Raw genomic sequence first — 17,564 nt, 5'->3', positions numbered from 1 at the left:
AGAACAAGATGATTCAAGTTGTGTGGTTCTGTTGAAAGAAGACAAAGGGAAAAGAGAAGGAAAACATAACAAAAAATAAAACCCAACAGTTAAAAAAAAATAGTAACTACCAAAAAAATAAAAAGCACCCTGCAGCAAAAAAATCACCAAATAAAGTGAAAAAGAAAGAAAAGAAATAAAAAAAGGAAAAAAGAGAAAAAATAAAAAAGAAAAAGAAGAAAAAATCAAAAGAAGGAGTGCTGGTGAGGCAAGTTTTTGTGCTCACTCCCCCCCCCCTTTTATTTTTTTTGCATAGGCAGAGTAAGTATTGGGGAAGTAAGAAAGGGAATTCCCATGGCCCAAGAGATTCAGGGTTTCATTGCTCTTGAAGCATACTGTCATGGAAACAACTACTGGCTCCATACATGCTCATTACCACACCCCACGGTCTTTTTTGTGGTGCCAGGAAACTTTCCACTCAGTTATGGATGATAGAGATCTTGGTATTTACACAAGTCATAGGACAAGGTCTAGAATAGAGTCTTTACAGTTCTAAAAGTTCTGTGACAGATATTTTTTAACCATTATCTTATTGTATAAAGTGTCATCTGTGTTTTTGAAAGAAATAATTTCAAGTTAAATTTGTAGATAGAGATTTGATTAATCAAATTACAGTAGCATTTTTCAAATTTTCTAATACAAACAGACATTTTGCTACTGACAAAGTACCTACCTGTTTTACTGAGCCTTCTCCAAAACTATATATGTGGAGAAATCACATATGTCCAAATTGTTACTTTGCATATTAATTGCTAATTTGACATATATAAATTTTATTTATTTGAATATTAATTAAATTGGATATTGTGCATGCTTATTTATCATTTGTACAATAGTTATTTTTGAAATTGATAAGTATTATCTTCATTTCCTCAAAAGGACACCAAGACTCAAAAAACCTAAGTGACTATACAGTCATTTGAAAAGTGGAAGAAACAGAACTTCATTCTAAATTTTGACTATTTCCAGGTTCATTCCATTGTACAATAATATTCTGAAAGAAGAGTAATAGAATTTTATCTGTTTATGATTCTCCTAAGGTCATTTAAAATTAATTTGTAGAAATTGCAATTAATGCCAAAAATCTCAGGAGAATTTTTTTATAATCACTTACTAAGCCTTACTTAAAAATGAAGGTCTACAGAGACAAACTAGATACAATTTAATCTGCTTTAATGAATCAAAACTGATGAGCTCACTTCCCCTTTGTGACTTGAGTATTCAGAGAATGATTTATCTTTCAAAAGGGGGCAAAAATGCAAAATGGAGCAAGGAAAGCCTCTTCAACAAGTGGTGTTGGGACAATTGATCAGCTACATGCAATAAAGCAAACTCAGACATGTTTTTAATACCATGCACATAGGTTAAATCAAAGTGGATTATAGACTTTGATATTAGACATGAAACTAGAAGGTATATAGAAGAAAACGTTTAGGAAAAACACTCCATGACATTGAGACTTAAGGCATCTTCGAGGAGACAACACCACTGTCCAAACAAATAGAAGCAGAGATAAATAAATGGGACTACATTAAACTGAGAAGCTTCTGCAATTCAAAGGAAATAGGGTAAAGGTCACCACAGAGAAACTATTCAACTAATACCCATTAGATATGGGGCTACTATCTAAGACATACAAGGCACTAACAGAATTTAACCAGAAAAAAAATCTAACCCCTTTAAAAATCATAAGAAAGGAACAGACATTTCCTCAAATAAGAAATACAGATAAAAAATAAGATGGTCAAGAGGTATGTGAAAAAATTGTCCCCATCACTAATAATCAGGGAAATGTTAATCAAAACAACAATCATCTCACATCACAAAAAATGGCACACATCACAAAGAACAAGAACAACCTCTGCTGATGTGGATGTGGGGTGAAAGGAACTCTTGGTGGTGGGAATGCCATCTAGTCCAGCCATTTTGGAAAACAATATGAATATTCTTCATAAAATGGAAAATTGAATTCCCTTATAATCCAGAAATACCACTCTTAGGGATATTCCCTAGGACCACAAGAAAACCCAATATGATTATGCCCTTTGCACTCCTATGTTCATAGCAGTGTTATTTAAAATAGCCAAAATCTGGAAACAACTGAGATGCCTGACAACAGATGGTCATATATCTATACAATGGAATACTACAGAGCTGTTAAGGAAAATGAAGTCATGAAATTTGCCTATACATGGAGCCTATCATGCTGAATGAAATGAGGCAGAGGGAGAGAGATAGACATAGATAGTCTCAACTGTAGAATTTCAGAAAAATAAAAGACAGTATGGTAATAATATCTAGAGACAATAGACATGAGGACCAGAAGGACCAGCCCATGATATGAAGCTTACCATAAAGAGAGGTAAGTGCATTTGAAAAACTAACTGCACTGACAAGCTACCAGGGCAATAGTGAGAGATAGCAGTAGAATGCCTGTATTAAAGACAGCCAAAGAAGGAGAGAAATGAGGAACATTAGTGGAGGGAAAATTACACTGGTGAATGGTGTTGTACATTCTGTGACTGAAACCCAAATACAAGCATGTTTGTAACCATGGTGCTTACATAAAGAAATTATTTTAAAATTAATTTAAAAATAGCATTGGCTGTTATTTACTGTAAAATAATTTTATCCAGTTTTTTATTAGATTAAGCAGAATATGATACTTTTTTAAGGAAAGACTGGAGAATGCACAGGTCTTCAAGAGGCTGAATAGCTGAGAAATAAGAGAGACGAGTTCCTAATCACTGGATACCATAATAGCATGCTCAGACACGCACCTGCCCTAGGTCAGGAATAGGAAAGAAAATGCAATCAGGCTGTAAGTGAAGAGCCCTGATCCCTGACAAGGAAGTGGGGGTTCCTAGAAGCTTCCTAGGCAGAAGAGGAAAAAGAGCCACATTTGTGGTAAGAGATGTGGGGGAGAGGAGTAAGTACAGGATGTGGGCATGTGATCAGGGAGGGACAAACAGCAAGTACTGGGCAGCAGAGAGCCAACAGCAACAGCAGTCTCACTCCAGCTGCCAGAATATGATATTTTAAGGTCAAAATTCACCATTTTTTCAGATGTAGAAACATCTCACTCAAAATTCATACTATTTTCTCCTTAAAATTAAATTTGTATAAGCAAGATTGGGGTTATATGAAATATATGGAACAGAAAAGTAATAAAAATTGTTTAGCAAATTTCAAGAAGCCAAATGAAAAGTTTGCGACATTTGATCTGGAATGTACCTTTCCTGATCACTTGTAAAGATGTTTGATTTTTTTTTTTTACAAAACACCCAGGGTATTTATTTGGAACCAGAACTGAAAGAATATTTGACAGTGCTGAGATATATTTGTTCTTCTGCTACCTATCAGTTGTAAAACTCATCTAGAACAAATTAATAGGTAATTTTAAATCATTTTTTCAGGACTAAGGTTTGTCGATAACTTCAAATTTGTGTGTAAGGTTATTTTTATTATTTATTATTTTTTGTTTATTTTCATTATTAGTTTTTATATTTTGTTCTTTTTTATCTTGCTGCTTTTTAATAATGTGTCTTTGTCTTTGGTTTCTATCATTTTGAGTACAATGTATCTTGGATTTTATTTAATTGAGTTTTCAGGCCTTCAGGCCTCTTGGATCTATTTCTTTTTTTTTAATATAATTTTTATTTTGATCATAGTGTCTTATATATTGTTGACAATAACATTTTAGGTACATATTTACATAAAATCAGGGGGGATTCCATCACCAAATTGTCCTCCCTACCCCTCCGTTTTTGTCCTACCTCCCATTTCCTCTTCCCTCACCCCCAGGGCGGCTAGAATATGTGGTCCCCTCTGTATCCAACCCACTACTTAGTAGTCTTGCACCTGTTTGGTCTCGATGCCTCCCTTATCTCCCCCTCTAACTGTAGGCAGGATCTATTTCTTAACTCTGGAAAAATTTTATTGACTATTTCTTTATTGTTTATTCATCAAATTTGCTTCTTGTGCTCTAGGGATTCCAATTATTCTTTCATTGTCCCTTTTGAACTCATCCCATTATTCTCTGTCATATTGTTTATTACTTTTCAGATTATTTTCCATCTTCTGTTGTTTCTTTCTTTGTTGAGGTGGGGGGAGTACACCCTGTGGTGCTCAGGTCTTATTCCTGGCTCTGCGCTTAGTGACTATTCCTAGTGGTATTCAATGGACCAGGTGTGGCTCTGGGGATGGAACCCAGATCAGCTTCATATAAGGCACATGCTCTATTCACATACTATCTGAACCCTCCATTGTTTATTAATGACATCCTCCTTATTTAGAAATCCTTGATCTTTTGCTCAGCTGCTGTTACTTTGTTGTTTAAAGCTTCTATTGAGTTTTTGGGTCACTTACCATGCTCTTTATTTCTATATTTCAGATTATAGCAATTTTTCGCATCTCAATTCATGTTTTATTGTGCATTGCTGACTACCAGCACAATCATTTAAGCTTGATAAACATCATCATCTTACTAAAGTCATTGTCAGAAGTTTTACTGAGCTGGTTGATGTTTGTGTCTCCAGTGACATTGTATTCCTCACTGTACTTAGGGGCCATGCATGTGGTTATCCATTGTTTGGCTAGTGTTCTTACTGTGTTTTGGGGGTGTGTGTTGGGGGTAAGTCTTTGTAGTTTGTCTCCAGGGAAAATTCTGAGGACTAAGCTGGACATCTTCATCAAATTTCAGGATGTATACTTGTGAGCAATGTGTAATTTTCTGAGTAGATTTTTATTCAGCAACTGTGGTGTGATCCTGTTAATATAGCATAAGTTGAGGCTGCTGAAAGTTAAAACAGAAGTTTTGCCTTTTATTCCAGAGTAAGTCCAGTAATGTCAGCCCCAGACACTAGCCTCACCTGCAATGTTTTAGTTTTATTAATAAAATAAAGATCTTCTACATACACTGTAGAATTTTCCATTTCAAATTATAAATATTCTGTTTCACAATTCTTTTTCAAAACTAGTCTTTCTTTTACAAAACTTTTCAAATTTAAAATTCTTTTTGAAAACGGGGCCCGGAGAGATAGCACAGCAGCATTTGCCTTGCAAGCAGCCGATCCAGGACCAAAGGTGGTTGGTTTGAATCCCGGTGTTCCATATGGTCCCCTGTGCCTGCCAGGAGCTATTTCTGAGCAGACAGCCAGGAGTAACCCCTGAGCACCGCCGGGTGTGACCCAAAAATAAAAAAAAATTTTTTTAAAAACTAAGTTTTTTTTTAGCATAAAGTATAAGTAACCAACTCATTACATAAATAACAGTTTCTACATTAAGTTTTCTTTAATTTTTGAGCATTCTTCTCTTTTATAAGTTAAAATTTTTTAAACACTGATTTATATACAATGTTTTCTAAGTTGATTTTTAGGGACATTCTTGGGGATTTTTTTATTTATTTAAAAAGGTTTCTTTGGGTTTTTGTTTTTGGGTCCCTCTCTGCTGTGCTCATGGCTTACTTTTATCTTCAGGGTTCACTCCAATTTATAGTTGGGCTCAAGTAACATATTCCTGTTAATTTCAGAAAGAAAAACAATCCCCAAAATATGGAATCAAAGTTTCCTTTAAATTTGGATAAATGAATATTATATTAAGAAATATTTGCTGCGAATAATTGCTTTCTGATACCCTTAAGATCAAAATATTTAAGATAACATAAAAGTTCTTTAACTGAAAATTTAAAAATAATGTATAAATCATTTGTGGGAGAAAATTAGAAAATTATAATTGTATGCATATACTATTCCACACTTTTATACTTTACATATTATTCAAATATAACTTTCCAAATGTAGCTGTTGGGAGTATTTTTAATTATTGCAGTTAATATAGCAACTATGAGCTTTGCCTTTAATTCAAATTTTATTGCAAAGGTCTTCTTGAATGATGAGATTTCTTAATTTAGCAACATCCAAGAGCAACTTAAGAACATTCAATGACTTTCCATTTATCACTACCTTGCCTAGATCTTTCAGTTTAATAACTAATATTAATTCATAGTTAAGGGTACAAGATTTGAATGTTTCAATGATTAATGATAAGACAAAAAATAATTACATATCTGTTTAATAGAAAAAAATAATAAAACATTCTTGTTGTAAGAGAAGTTAGAAATAATGAAGATGGGTTAATAGTAAGCTATCTTATTGCATAAGTGGCAAGTACAAACAAAGAGAAACAGATTAATATCAAATTCTACTCTTACCTTGAGAAAATCCACCCCACATCCAAATGGGTATGATCCTAGATTTACTTTCCTGTATTGTAATCTCATGTAAAACTATCATAGGTTTGCACTGAAACCAACTTTATGTGAGCATCATGACAAATTTGTGACAACTACTATTGGAAAAATAACAACAAAAAGAGAGAAAGGAAGGTGTAGTATTTTAACTAAGAAACTGTAAATTAACTGTCTTTATCTGTATAGAATGGTATAATAATAGTTTCCTCTTCAAGAACCATTTAAAAAGATAATAAATGGAATGATTTATCATCATTCTACCTAGCCTAACATAAATACTCAAATTATAATCAGTTTTATTGTTACCATTATGTTGTTAGAATTTAATATTATATATTATTATTTTAGGAAACTGATGTCTAAGGAGATCAAATGACAAGTTCAAAATACTGCATACTTTCTTGTTCTTTCTATTCTTAATTCTAAATCAAACTAATCTGATTCCTAGTTGAAATAAGAATTATAGTGTCAACATTATAGTCTTAAAGCATCCCCTATTATCTTTCATTATCTCCAGAAAATTAAAGGTAAGGTTACTATACACCCCAAAGCAACAAATAAGAATCACATATTTCACAATAAAAAATAAAATTACACAAATGCATGCTCATATGTTGAGAGAAAAATAAAGCACATTATATTCAATATGTTACTGTAAAACACCCAACTTCTGAATGACTGAGTCTATTTTAATGCTATTTTTATTAATGTTCAGACTAGAGATATAATACAGTGGTTAAGACAGTTTCCTTTCATAGAGTGGACCCCATTTTTGATCCCCAGCATGCCGTATGTTTCCCCCAAACACTGCCAGAAGTCATTCCTGACAGTCATTCCTACACAGAGCCAGAGTAACCCCTCAGAAATACAGTGTGTGCTCATTCTTCTTCCCCTCTTTTAAGGAAGAATTAAGTTCTAAAGTTCTGCTTTAGACAAATCTGTGCCATACTCAAAGCTTCCAAATTGTGTCTAACCTTTCTGAGTCACCCTCAAGTTATTTGTGAATAGAGAATCATGTTTATCTTGTGATGTCCTTAGGAGTTTCAATACGTTTATAGGTATAAGTAGGGATTCTGTGCAAAAAACAAACAAAACACACACACACACACACACACACACACACACACACACACACACACCGAGTAAGAGATACTAGTAAGTAAGTAAATTTAAAATTCCCAGTAGGTGGGGCCCGAGAGATAGCACAGCAGTAGGGCCTTGGCCTTGCAAGTGCCGACCAAGAGAAGACCTGGTTTAATTCCAGGCATCCCACATGATCCCCCAAGCCTGCCAGTGGCGATTTCTGAGCCCAGAGTCAAGAGTAACTAACCCCTGAGCACTCCTGGGTGTGGCTCCAAACCAAAAATAAATGATAGATAACAGGTAGTTAGGTAGTTAGGTAGGTAGATAGATAGATAGATAGATAGATAGATAGATAGATAGATAGATAGATAGATAGATAGATAGATAGATAGATAGATAGATAGATAGATAGATAAAAGAATTTTTTAAAGTCCCAGGAGGTAATTATTCAAGTTTATATGGAAATGTTTCCATTAACAAGGTGAAAGAAAAGATTTTAAGAAAGATATATTTTTGATCTAAGGAAAAAATATAAATCAACAGAATTTAAAATTTGTTTACCTTGACCTACCTTTATTGTATAGTAATCAGGATTTTTTTCTTGTATTGTGTCTTGGGGTACTGATGAATAATTTTTCTTTGATTTGAACACCATAGCAAAATGTTTTCACTAAAATATAACAAATTTTAAAAATAATTTGAATTTATAAGCAGTTATTCTCAATTTATGTATAAGTATATAATTTTAAAGAAACATAAAAAGAAAAAATATCAAAATTCTAAAGTAGATATTTGTAGAAGAGCATGAATAATATAGAACAGAAAACGAAGTGAAAAATCTTTAAAAAAACCAAGATATTGTTTTTAATGATGTTGGCTTGTAGCTGTCCATAGTCAAATTAATGGCATTAGGTATTGATATTCAAAATGTTGGGACTACTAATTATGCAGATAACAGTAAATGTGTGATTAATTGAAATCTCACATGAAGAAAACAAAGAGAAGGACAAAGACTGAGAAAATTACGTATTATTTTTATATGACTTTGAGTCCCGTGAATAGACAACCAGTAAAGAATGTAATAATTAAATTGATGGTAAACGCAAGCATGTGGAAGAAAAGAAGAGACATTGTGAGGAAGGGCAAGAGAAGGTCAAGAATATAGAGGGTATATGGTTTCTACATAAAAATGTAGAAATTTTTATTGTAAAGTTATTTCAACTCATTTAAGTATAGTCAAAATTAAGGTTCACCTTATAAAGATACAAGAGTAATAGGATGATGGAGATGGGTTGGTAGTATATGAAATATATTTCCAAATAAAACGTTTTCTTCCATTTGAATAATGATCATTTTTATAAAGTTGTGTAATAAATACTACTAGTAAGAAAACAAAAGTTTTCTTTACAATTATTTTCCATAATTTTCTAAATACACTTTTAATGAAATATTTAGATGTTATTGAATGAGTTATCAGTGAATGTTCTTAAATCCATTAACACTTGAATACAGGCTAAAATATTAAGAAGAATGTGCTAAGAGAAACTCATTAAACTATATTTATGAAACAAAAACAATTCAAATAATAGTGTCAAGATTAATCAAAATAAAAACGTCTTGTGCTTTCAAGGTGCTAATTGGTATGTTCCAGGAATAATAGTATTTGATCTTGGGATGCTTTTTAGCTACTGGGATATAGGAAAATAGTCTTCATATGCAAATCTAATTCAAAGTATTAATTAAATAGGATTAATCATTTTAAAAATTTGTATTATAATGGGGGTGGGGAAATTGTATTATAACACCATAATTTACCACTTTGTTCAAAATACAGTCATCTTAGATATTAAATGTTCAGAAACTTATCCTACCACCAGTTTGTCCTTTCTTTCACAAATGTCCAGATATCAGCCCAGAATGAAATACCTGGGAAATATCTGTGGTCATTATTTTCCTTTGTCCCTTTGTAGAATAGCTAGCTCATTTTTCTGCTAGAAGGTGAAAGATATAGGCAGAGGCTACTGGGTTTTCTGATGGCTGGGTGGGTCTGAGGATTCTTTAACCAAATCCATTCCAAAAAAAAAAAAAAGTCAACCTTTAATCCGTGTATTCTGATCCCATCTGAGAAGATTCAGTTACTTATGTGATTTGAGTACATTTGCAGAGGTGAACTGTTTCTATAGGAGGGTTTAGGGCATGACATTGAGGTACTATGAGTCATGCAGAAAAGGGAGTCTTCCTCCAACCATTCTGAGAATTCCACAGAGAAATCCACCTGGACCAGACTACCTGGGAAGTATTTGAGGCCAATATAATTTGGCCTATCTGTTTTTTAAATAGAGCATGTGTAACAAGTTTATAGACAATATTGAGATATGATATATAGTGTCATAAAATATAATACCAAAGGTAGAACTATTTACAGCCATTAATTATTATAGTTCATAGTTTACAATATTATGAACATTTATGGTTTTGGTAAAGAGTTACCACATTTTACTACCAACAAAGTGACCAAGATGCTCTACTAATATGCTTATGTTACTCCTAGTTCACTTCTTCATTCACTAATACCCCTTTATATGTTCCTATAAATATATAAAAATATATTCATATAATCACTTACCTGAAAACAGCCTGTTGAAAAAATGCTAATTTATAAGAGCCAATACAGTCACATATCTAGATTAAATTTATATAATTATAAAATTACAAAATGGGGCTGGAGTGATAGCCAGGAGTAACCCTGAACACTACAGTGTATGCCCCCCCCCTAAAAAAAACAAAAACAAAAATCCTAACAAAATGATATAACAGCAATGTGATTCAATGCTTCAAATGTATTTATGTATCTAATATATGTGAAGTACAACTTCATGTCCTCTCCATGGTAGTGAAGAGAACAAACTCATTGACTACTATTAAAATGTTCTGGTGTTAAAGACCAGAGATATGACATTGATATGACACTTGCCTTTAAATTGGTTGGCTGGAGTTCAATCCTTCGAACCTCCTATGGCTTCTAGAGCCCCATAAGATGTGATCCTTGAGCACTGTAATATATGACACAAATAAACAAAAATTATTCTGGTAGTTATACTGACTGAAAATAAAAAGTTAATACTAATTAAGAGGGTAGGGTAAAATTATAATCTAGAAAAAATGGCAGAAAAGAGACTTTAAGAGGTTTTTGAAGAAGAACATAGAGAAAAAGAGAAGGCAATCAGATGTTCATCTGACATAATAAGCTCTGACACTTTTTATTATCTCAACAACATACCTCATGATCTTTATATCTAAATATTTTATAAATATAATATAATACTTTAAAAATGCTACACATAGCGATTTCAATTATCTTTTAAATTAAAACTCACAATATAAATTCTGAAAACTTGTGAGTTGTCTGACCTTGAATCATAGCCCTTGTAAAATTTTATTTTATATAAGTATTTCAGTTTTGTACATAATATCGAATTGTTAGCTAGGAAATGTTATGTTCTTTCCTAAGGCAGTTATCTTAGAATACATGAAAAAATCAATAAGTTGAACATGACATAGAAGAATTTAAAAAGCCTTGGTATTTGATAAAGTTGTTAAAATAACGATTATGATCAAAATATTAAGTGGCAACAACTTCCCAATAAAAATTATGTTTTGTTTTCTTTTTAACACTAAAACATCTTTTTAGGCCTAAAATATCCAGCTGTACTCAGGGCTTGAACCGGACCCAGAATGCAAGGCATTACCTACTGAACTATATATCTCTCTAGCTTCAAATTATGCATTTTTAAAATTTCTTATTAAGATTAATGTGAATTACAAACCTATAAGAGTTATATTTCATGTATATAGTGACAGGGAATTAGGGTAATTCCCACCACCCAGTGTTGCTCCTGTTTCCATCATGCTTCCCTTACCTACATCCTTAGCCCCCTGGACTGACAGCATAATAGGTCACTTTTGTGTATAGCTTGTTGTAGTTTGCTCTTGATTCTATTGTCATTGACATTGGGTTGGTATTTAGGTCTGATCATTTCCCACTCAAGAAATAAAAAACATGAGAGGATCCCCTGTCAGGAAGCCATAAATATAAATTTAAAAGAAAAACAAAACAGAAAAAAATAAAAGAGGGGACTGGTGTGGCAAAATTATGTTTTGTTTGATATGTTATGTTTGTGTTTGTTTGTTTTTGCAAAGGTACAGTAAGTATTGGGAAAGTTAGAAAGGAAATTTCTTTGGCCTAAGAAATACAGGGTTTCTCAACTCTTGAAGCATACTGTCATGGGATCAACTACATGTTCTGGTTATGTTCATTGTCAAATCCCCAGGTTTATTTGTGTTGCCAGAGAAAGTTCTGCTCGGTTGTGGTTGTCAAAGGCAGTCTCCTGTAATAAGATACCTTGGTTTTTGCACAGGACAAAGTCTAGGATAGAGTTTTTTATTGTTCTGCTCAGTCACAGTTGTTGCAGTCAGTCTTCTGTATTTAGTGATTTTGGTTTTTGCACAAATTAAAGGATGGAGTGTCTTCTAATTTTATTTATCTCACCACAGGTGGTGCATTGAAGGAAACCTGCCTTTAGAACAAATTGTTGCTGTTTCCTCATCATCAGAATGTCATATTAACATATCCTGTTGCAAGTTGGTGCCAGAGCTATATTAGAGAGTTCCCTTGATGTGTGTGTGTGTGTGTGTGTGTGTGTGTGTGTGTGTGTGTGTATGATTTCTGGTGCTCTGCAAGGAACTGTGTCAGCTTTAAAGTAGAGATCCACAGTTTGGGGGTTGGATGGTAGAAGTCCGATCATGTGAGGTCTAAGTTGATTTCCCATGACAAACGGTCAGGGTGGGAGGTTTTATAAATTTCATAGGTTCTTATCCCTAGTAGATAAGAGCTTGCTTCTAACATATGATTTTCCTATTTAGTATGCCTATGCAAAAAGGAATGATGCCATATTATCCTGTATGGGGGTAAAATGTCAGGTTATACAGTTTCTGCGCCCTGGTTTTGACCCGAGGTTTTATCCCAAGCAAGACTTTTATTCTAGAATTCGTACTCAGTTAATCAGAATAAGCAAGGAAAAGTAAATAAATATATAACTGAATAAAAATGTATAAAAGGGATAATGTAGGCTACCTTTACATTTGGAAATAGACACACAAAGTGGTATAACTATTAAGGAATTAAAATACAAAGAAATGTATGTATCCCCATTAAGTTTTTTGAGATAGTCTTTGGTGGAGGAGATCCAGGGCACTTTTTCTTCCCACAGTGGTCTTACTGAGTCTAACAAATGGTTTGCAGCAATAAGGCATCAGGTAGTGTGTCACATCATATTTAGGAATCTCCAAAGGGGATGAAAGAAGGCACACTAAAGTGTCATAACTTTAGCACAGATGGCTAATTTTATTCACCCCCAAGAAATATTTAACCAGAACTACACCTTAGTGAGTTAGCTCTTTCTTTCACTTGATCTCTATAATAATAGAGGCCATCCCAGTGAAGATAAGAAGTCCTAGATTTTTTTTTTACTTCTCATTAATCCCTTATTCTACTTCTGAGGTGAGTTTGCTAAAACTGCTTTGATCTTCTCCTTTGTAACTCAGAACTCTTACTGCTTACACCCATAGATTGATGTATTGTTTTATTGTTAAGCTCTTCTTTGTAATCATAAACATTCTTCTTAATACTATGACTAGCTTTTACCCCTTATAAAGCTCCTAGCTTAAAAATTAAAGTCAGAACGCAGCTCTCCACACACAATTCTGTGTGCTCTCATCATTTCTTCATATTTAACATTATGCCAGTTCTTGCAATCCTACTTCCCTGAAGCAAGATTCACCGATATCCTCTGGTACTGTCAGACCAAAGTTAGCCTGCAGCAGTAGTGTCCTCTATCTGGGGGTTCTTCTGGAGCGGAATCCGGTCACATGTACCAATCCATATTGGGAATGTGTGTGAGAGAGAAAAAGGGCCACATAGAATGAATCAGCAGAAGTGGCAGCTTCTGCCAGGGCAAGGGATGTGGAACTGAGAGGGAGTCCTTTCGCTTTGGGAGCAGGATGGCTTCTTGTTGGTGCCAGGGATAGTCTTGTTTCCTACTGAGTTAAGAGCCGAGGGTGAAGAGGGTTAAATAGAGAGAGATAATGGATCAGGATTGAGGGCATGAGAGGATAGAAGTTCTGAGTGGGGGAGGAGGAATAATATATAAGAAGGGCTATATACAATATAGGCATAGCTTGCTTGCAGTATAGATTAGGCAAGCATAGAAGAGTCCACTGCATACAAACTCACACCACTTTAGACAAACATTAGAGATCTATTCACAGGTTGTAGTTGGAGGCTTGACCCTTATGAGATGGGTCGGGGTGCTTAAGAAATAATTAAATTAAGAAAAAAGTAAATAAGAAATACAGTTTAGGAAAGGAAAAAAAATACAGAGAGAAGAAAAGATAAATTGGGTCAATACCCCAGAGAGGAAAGGTTTTCCAAGTTCTTGGCACTTCATTGATGGAAGGAATGAACTTAGCTAAATGAGGCTTTCAGGGTTAGGTTGTGCATGAAGCATTTAGGATAAACATGATTTTCATGACTAAAGTATTAAGCAATATGGTAGTGAGCACTCGAAGGAGTTTACTCTATGTATTATCATCTACTGTATCTTGTGTAATAATGCATATTTTTATTTGAAACTAATATGAGAATTTTTAACATAATTTTAATTTTGATCATAGTGGCTTACATATTGTTGACAATAATATTTTAGGTTCATATTTTCATAAAATCAGGGGGGATTCCCATCACCGGTTTGTCTTCCCTACTCCTCCGTTTTTGTCCTACCTCCCATATCCTCTTCCCTCACCCCCAGGGCTGCTAGAATATGTGGTCCCCTCTGTACCTATCCTATTACTTCGTAGTCTTACACCTGTTTGCTCCTGATGCCTCCTTTATTTCCCCCTCTAATTGGGGGGCAGGACTAGCTAGTTCAAGTTATGTGGTTTTGTTTGAAGAGGAGAAAAATAATAAACTGGGGTAAAAGTCTAATATGCCGGAAATAAGCAGAATTCTTCTAGAGGCTCTCATCATCGGTTTGAGAGATGAAGGAGAAAAAGAAGGTGAAACACTCCACCCCTACGAAATGAAGTGTCAAATATCTATTAAGAGTTCCAACAATAACGCTAAGCAACACAAAAGCAGAACAAAACAAACAAACAAACAAACAACAACAAAAAAAAAACAAAAACGCTGTGGTCTTGAGATAGGCACCATGGCAGAGAACATGAAGAGGGAAAAGAAGGGGCCAGAGAGATCACATGGAGGCAAGGCGTCTGCCTTTCATGCAGGAGGTCATCGGCTCGAATCTCAGCGCCCCACATGGTTCCTCGTGCCCGCCAGGAGCAATCTCTAAGCCCAGAGCCAGGCATAATCCCTGAGCACTGCCGGGTGCCACCCAGAAATCTGAAAAGAAAAAAAGAAAAAAAAAAGAGGAGAAAAAAAGATAAGTGGGGGCAATAACTTCAATAACCACACTAAAGCAAAGAAATCGACCAAAAATAGATAGGTAAATAAAAATAATAATAGTAGTACATGAAGATAAAAAGAAATATATGAAAAAAAACAATGTTTTTTTTTCCCTCCTGCCCAGGCACAGTAAATATTGGGGTCATTCGAAAAGGGATTCACATGGCCTAAGAGATATGGGGTTTCTCCACCCTTGGAGTATATTGTCATGGGATCAACTATAGACTCTGTTCATGATTCTTTATTCTCCCGGTGGTGCATTTGTGGTGTTTGGGAGGCTTCTGCTCCATCCTGGGTGATATAGTGAGACCTCTGTATCTAGAGATCTCAGTATCTGCACAGTTACAGGGGTGGGACTTATGATGAAGTCAGTCTTTGTGGTTGTAGAAGTTCCGTTCCCTCAGTGTCATTTTAGTCCAACTTCTGTGGTTGGTGGTCTTGGTCTTGGCACTAACCCTCGGATGGCACCTAGGATAACGCCTTTCCTTGTGTTTCCAGAAGCCCCATTCCATTACAGTTGTCTCTGCCAGACCTTTGGAACTGGGGATCATGGTTGTTGTGCAGGTCGTAGCTCAAGCCCTAGGCTAGGGCTTTTTTATGGGTCCCAAGATATATACAGTCTGGTCATGGTTCTAGCAGCCAGTCCTCTGTAAATCGCGTTCTTGGTTTTTGGACCTACCAACGAGTGACAAGTCTTCTGATTTTGTCTTATCGGTGGCTGGTAGGGCAGGATAGCCTGCTCTTAAGTCAAGTTGTTCCCCTTTTCCTCGGTGTCAGGATATCGTATTAGAACTGGCACTCGTTGGTGTTCCAGCAGTAATAAGGTTGTTCCGGATGGGGTTTGTTACCTGCAGCTGTTGTGAAGGACTGTGCCATTTCTGTGACTGGGATCCAGGGTTCAAGGTTGGATGGATGGTATCTAACCTTCTGAGGTCTAAGTTGATTCCACATGACGTATTTTCAAGGTAGGAGTTATCCCTGTATTGTAAACAACTATGAGTTTCTATCTCTAGTAGATAAAAGCTCTTTTTTTATGTGAAAGCTTTCCCCTTTTTTTAGTGTGCCTTTGCAGAGAGAAATGGTTCTACGTTATATTGTTGGTGCATTTTGGGGTGGACAGAGAGGAAGACAAAAACAGGTCACATACCCAAAAAAGATTTAAAAAAATAGGATTAAATATGTATGTGCTCACATATGTATATGTGGGCCAGAAAATTAAAAAATGAATTAATGGAGTATTTAAAGGACCAAAGAGGTGCAAAAGACTACCTTACATTTGGGGAAAGGCAGGTAAAGAGGAGGTGTAATACAGGTCTTATGTTTATGTTGGGAGTATAGGTTTTTCCCATTGTCTTTTGGATTTTTCTTGTAGTGTGTGGGTTCCCAGGCACCTTTACATCACATCCCCTGACCTTCTTCAGATTGGTGAAAGATTTGCAGCAGGGAGGTCTTGGGAAGAGTTCTTGTATTGGGGCTACTTTTGGAACTAAGTCCGGTTTCAAGTAACAGTCCTCCTTAGGGGGAGATGGTAGGGAGGGCCGCGCAGCATGGGTCTGCAGGGGAGTTAGTTGCCTTTTCTTGCAGGAGACGAAGTGTGGGTTTGACTGGGTGTCTCTTCGTTTGGGTACTGGGTACTGGTTCATTGGGGTAGGAGGTCAATCTTGATGCCTAATAGATTAAGGACTGAGGGTGAAGAGTGTTAATACAGTGAGATGTATGGATGGGAATGAGGGATGAGGGGGTAGTTGGATTTCCAAAGGGGAAAAAGGGGAAGGTATATGGTAGGGGTAGGAAGGGAGAAAAGAGAAAATACATTAGAAAGGAAGGGAAAAGAGGAAAGAAAAAAAAGTAGAGAGAAGAGTAGAGAAGAAATGATAAAAAAAGAAAGTAGTGAGAATAGAGGAGAGAATAGCAAGGGAATGTTAGTTTGCTTGAGTGTGTTCAATGAGTATAGTCTGTAGTTTAAGTCTGTATGTCACGGGTACTACTTCGGTGGTCTGACTGGCCACATGCTTCGATTCCTAAAAGAAGGTATAACCTTGAAATAAAGTGTATGTTAAAGAGTTTTCTCGGGAACATCTCGTAGTGCCAGCTAGGTATGGTATCGCATGTGGTATCCCGAGCTGCCATCTTGTTTTGTCTACCCTTTGTATCCAAGGATGCCTGTAGACAGAAAAGCTGAGAGGTTATTTTAAATATAGTAAGATAAGGCATTAAAACATGATGTTATGGGATGATTCCATTGGAGTCAGTGATTTCCAGTGGTATTCTTTAGCTGTGATCCTGATTACGATCTCCAAGGGATTATTGTGGGCCTTTGTCGTAGAAGGCTGATTACATACCTGTTCTCCTTATGCTGTTGTTTCTGGTGTTGCTGTTTTCTTTGTGGTATAATGTGGTCAAGAGTTTGCGTTGTTCCTTTTTTCATGTATTTTGGGCGCTGCACGTGAGTATATGTTGGCTATTACAGTGTTTAGAGTTTCTACCCTGTTAAACCCTATTATTTGATTGTTGAATGTTAGTTGTGTATAAGATATATGATCTAGGTGCTTCAGAATAGTGCTATCATTCTCTGTTTATCTTTGGTCTTCTGACTTACTTCATTTAACATAACATGTTCTAGATCCATCCGTGTTGCTGCAAAGTCTGTATTGTATCATTTCTGACTGCCAT

The sequence above is a fragment of the Suncus etruscus genome, chromosome 7, assembly GCF_024139225.1.
Source record: "Suncus etruscus isolate mSunEtr1 chromosome 7, mSunEtr1.pri.cur, whole genome shotgun sequence".
NCBI classification, from domain to species: domain Eukaryota; kingdom Metazoa; phylum Chordata; class Mammalia; order Eulipotyphla; family Soricidae; genus Suncus; species Suncus etruscus.
This window is presented reverse-complemented; position numbering follows the sequence as displayed.